This window comes from Ceratina calcarata, unplaced genomic scaffold, assembly GCF_001652005.2.
Source record: "Ceratina calcarata isolate Rehan_Ccalc_2016 unplaced genomic scaffold, ASM165200v1 scaffold470.2, whole genome shotgun sequence".
Taxonomy (NCBI): domain Eukaryota; kingdom Metazoa; phylum Arthropoda; class Insecta; order Hymenoptera; family Apidae; genus Ceratina; species Ceratina calcarata.
This window is the reverse complement of record NW_017171129.1, coordinates 323,503-328,878: the sequence shown is the minus strand read 5'-3', so window position 1 is coordinate 328,878 and position 5,376 is coordinate 323,503.

The following is a 5,376-nucleotide window of genomic DNA, read 5'->3' as shown; positions in this document are numbered from 1 at the left end:
GTACAAAATGTTATCTATTGAAAAATCAGAAGAGAAAACTCGAAATTTTTTTCTTAGGTCCAATATTCCTTTCAGTGTAATTGAGTCAAGTCACTTTTGAGGACATTCATAATATGTAAAATGTGAGAACAATCCTAAGAAGTCTTAAATTATTTTTGTTCATATGGTAACTTTTTCTGAGGAATTTATTAAATCACAATGTCGACTCTTCTTTTCTATTGGATCAGATTGAACTCATTACCCCTTCGCCTAATCTCAGACCAACCATTTTCTATCTCGATTTCAACTCAAGTTTTGGGCATTTGAGTTATAATGGTTGTAAATCGTAACCCATGATTATGAGTTACGAGATACGAAGAGGAGCTAAGACTGCTTCTGACGTGTATATACGTCAAACCAAATACAATAAGAATATTATTTGGTGAGATGCTTCTTTTATATTACCAATAGAATTATTAAGTATTTTATACGAAGGGGTGGTAGGAGTCAGCTAAATGATAAGTGGTTGGTACATATACGTTTGGTCTCCGCATTAGAGATTGGTGGACTGATTTTAATTCCGCAAACTGTGGAGGATTTTTAAAACTAAGTTCCACGTTTAACAAATTAATTGATATATTTAATGATTCCAGCCAAGTCATCAGACGAAAGCTTCGCAAGCATTTTCTGTCACGTCTCATTTGATGTCCCAATTGTCCTCTGCACTTATCACGATTGTAATATTTTATCTCCTCGTTTCCTCGTGTATATAAAACCGTTTCCAACCCTTGGAATAAATAAATAAATAAATTAGATCTATTACATGCAACGCACGTGCAGCAAGTAATAAGGGTTGATCTCTGAAGCTGGCTAATCCTAATGCTGCTTGCACACGTGGACCAAATATGAAACGGTTTGAAGGATCGTGACTCGAGGGATGATTCTCTTCTAGATAAAAGCAAGGGATGCTCGGGTGTACTTATCTCGAAACCCTGATGGCCGAGGAAGAGTCCAAGCGTTCCCCGATATTTCAAAAGTCTTCTCTGGCCGCCACCCAAGGCTAAGACACTCGAAATAACGCGGTAGCAATTCGTGTGGGCGTGCTGCCGGACGGTCAGGCTGGTGTCCGGTGGCAGGTGGAGCCCACTTTATGTCTTTCTAGGTCCGAGCAACGACAGATCCAAAGGTCGTCAGAGGAACGAGGTCTATGGAACTGGGTTAACCAAATCTCCCTGGCATCGTTCATAAATCATTATCCTTAGCTCGTTCCACGTGTTTCCCACTTCTCAGAATCTTCACATTCACAGAAAGAGAAGATAGTTCGACAAAAACTAACAGAGGGAAATAGTAAAAGCAAGGGATGCTCGCGTGTACTTCATATCGTTCATGGCGAAAAATGTGCATCAGGAAAAATCCATTCGGGAGTCGAACCGACGCCAGGGAAAGGAAGAGAGGATTGAAAATACCCACCGTCTCGGTAGTTTCGAAATCCGTATACCCAAGAATTGTACTCCGTTCGACGCGACGACGGGCTTCGCGCTTTCGGTTGGCATGCACCGAGCACCTGTCCCGCGTCGCCGGCTGTGGAAATAGCCGTTCGCCGCGGGAACAACCCGGTTGACAGAGAATAACGCAATTACGTGGGTGCTCGAGATTAATTGCGCCCACCAATTACCGAAATAATCATAAACGGCTGCCGACGATTGAGGCATAATTAAAACGCGATTTCGAAACGACATACGTTAATTAAAATCGTGTATCTTTACGCTGGATTTACGAAGCTTCTGTTGAAGATCGATCTAAAAGATTTATGGCGGGGACGATTCAATCTTTTCTCAGAGTGTATATTTTTCTGAACGCCGCTGGGAGAGCCGGAGCAAAGGAAGCTGAGTGACGCGTAGCGACGGATCGTTTATTGATTCTCGACGTCAGACGAAAATGAGAAATTAAGATGCTTGGAGAAAGAAATGTAAAGATGGGACTGTCGTCGATTGAAGTGGCGGAAGTCTTTCTCTAGTCCCAGCGGTTTCTCGTTCTAAACCTCTCTACGACTATTTTTGTCCATAAGCTGAATGGCGGAAATAGCCTAGCCTAGCCCCTGGCCTAGAGCGTAGGCTTGACCGGCCATAATAGCGCCTGTTTCAAGGATATTTCTCTACAGGCGACGAAACAAATTCTCTTTCACAAACATCGATACATTCTACCTAAAGTAGAATCTTCTATAAAGTTTGAGTTGATCGGAAGAAAATCGTATGCAGAACATGTGCCCTCAGGTCTATAAACGAATGTTATGCAAGTGGATTTTATCGATACTAAAACCGAGTACTCTACAATGTATTCTACCGTTGCCGGGTCTGACGCTCGAAACGGTTGATTACCGAAGGCATACAAAAATAATCTAACGTTTTACAGAACCACGGGAACATAAATGATCCGCAATGAACTGGTCAGCGAAGCTCCTCAAACGTTTGCAATCATACTTTTTAATGCCAGTGTGTATAATAAACTTGAACCCTGCGTTGGATCTTGAGTTTAAACAATGGCAATTTTAATCGTTACTCCATCGCCATTCATCCATAGAAAATTATATCCAGTTCCTACTATCACCTCTGAAGAACCAGATTGTAACTTCATAGATAAGAAGTTAAAACGTACACAGAATTTATTAGAAGACTTGATGTGCAAATGCTGATAAATGATTTCGAGTGCACGTGCACTCGACGAAGTGGCTTATAATGTTATTCGATCAATCATTCGTTATCGTTTGATTTAGAAAAAGAACAGCGATAATCGTTATTAGTTGGCGATTAATAAAGTTCGATGTCGCGTATCTTTGACGCCGGGCACGCTCTCGCGCCGCGGCGACCTCGGTGCATCCTTGCGACTATTTTCGCGTATAAAGGCGTTTCGACATGATAGATGAGAGTTTTCTGCGTTTCCTCGACGCCGTTGCACGAAACCTGCCAAAGACTCACGATGGCACCGAGTAACGTCGAATAATTTAGAACCGCCGGACAATACCTGCCTGTTGCGTATGCCTACCACCAGAGTTCGTCTAGCTTTCTCACGCACTTTAACCTAGCGGACGCGTGCCAGACGCATTTTCGACCTTAGCACGTTTCATCAAATACCAAAGACTGCAATACTATACTTTTGCTGTTATCATCAACAGCAATCTGGTGGACATTAACCCATTCGCTGCCAAGGACGAGTATACTCGTCTTTGGCAGGGTGTCACGCATTGCCAGGACGAGTATACTCGTCCTGCTTTAAATATATTATAACATGCAGGCTCTTTTCAAGGCCCATTGCCAACGACGAGTATACTCGTCTTTGGTTTTTTGCTTCTAAATGATTATGTATGATAATATATGTGCTCTTACCAAGAAATAACTTGGCAGCGAATGGGTTAATTGATATCCAAACAGTTTTTATTGTACATAAAAATGTACAGTCTGCTATCAAGGATGGTCCTTGAGGTCTTCAATCTATCCCGCTTTAAACGTGCCTAACGGCAAGGGTGCGCGTTATTTATGTCGGAGTTTTCCTTCACGACTGACCCTCGCTTCAACCCTTGCAACCCATCGATCAGACAGACTGGGTCTCTGAGTTGCGAAACGCGGAGACGATCGACGCAAACGTCTGCGACCACTTTCACGATGTGATCAATCAATATCTGTGCATAAACAATCGTATCTAATTTATTTATAGCCGTTGCACGTGTCGTCGATGATCGAATTAAATCTAACCGTACGATAGTGTAAGTTTTTTGGCAGCCGGTAACGAAAATCGCAAAATTAAGTTCCTGGCACTGATCCTGACACCGCTCCGTTCCGACGAGGCGGCTGAAAAAATTGTCCCCTTCAGCCGAGATCTGTTCTCTGCCAGCGGCTAGTCCGTTTCTCTTCCAACGACCATCCCGATCGACGATCTGACGGAGAACGCGATGGTCGTTGAGAACCGGCCCTTCGACAGCCTTCGGTCGCCGATCTAGTTTCCCAAATTATCATCGTTATCGATCTCGATCACCTTAGCCGCGTTCTTCATTTCCATGGCGGGCGGAGTAATCAAAATTAGCCTCGCGATCCGACGATAGGCATGTCATTAGGGAGCCGTGGTGACAGCCGCTATTATACTCGCGACGGTCTCGTAGGTCCGCCGCTGATGCCAACTATCGGCACCGGTCGGTTTGTCCGTATCTACAGATGTCCGACTATATTTGGGACGTTGAGCTACGGTTACTTCACTGGCCCAGTTGGCCGTTGAATCGGACCCCGCACGTATTTATAGACCCTAGACACCGGGACCTCTCCTCGCCTCGCGGATTACTCTCGGACTCGCGCGTACGTCTATCTATCTACCTACCCGGCGACTATGCAACGGACGAGTCTTCTACTGCCGGACCAGCCGTGACGTTACCCCGAGGTTTATTATTAGAATTCGCCAATGTTACGAGTACAACGTTTTACATAAGACGTTCGCGTTAACCCTGAAACTCTACGAGAGCAGCCACGGGGGCTGATCAAGCCTAGATTCGCGGTTGTCACGGCCCGCTTGACAGACGACTAGACTCCGTGTCCCAGGCTTCCGACCGGAAAGAATGCGTCCACGTTAGAGCCAAAGACCCGTTGTTGTTACTACGCTTCTTTCTCGGACACGTGGATCGCGTCTCTTCTATTTTATAAACCGATAACTATGTCCTTTTTTTTTTTTAACGAAGACAGTTGAACGTGTTTTTCAACGTTTAAGAAGTTTATGAGTCTCAACTTGGATCAGAGCTAAGCCGTCATTAATTATCACGGGTACATAAATGATTCCATCGCCTTCTGGCTTTCGACCTACCGCAGGAACCTGCAACACGTATATCCATCAAGCTTTCTCTGCTTCCCATTAAGCTGGTAAAAAAAAATCTAGAGGAAAGTTAATCCTCGGCTCACTCTGAAAAAGCCCTGAGCGATTCATCTTGTCAGATTATTTTGTAACGCTCTAATTTCGGATTAAAGTTAATACGGATTTTGATTTCTGTCCATCTTTTATGTCCTCGGGCAATCCTCATTGATGAGGGATCCATCTTGTCATATTATTTTATACTGCTCTAATTTGGGATTAAAGTTAATACCGATTTTGATTTCTATGCATCTTTTATGTCCTTGAATAATCCTCATTCTAAAGAATCATTGTAATAAATGAGAGATTCATCTTGTTAAATTATTTTGTACTGCTCTAATTTGAGGTTAACACTTTCCAGTGTGGAACTTAAAGAAATTAAATTTTTTTTTGCATTTTTTAGAAGTTTATACCTTGAAAAATGTCATACTAAAATTTCAAGGTCGAATCTCAACTAGTTTTCGAGTGGAAGCCTTTTAATAGTATTAATATAATATAAGTAATAATGTA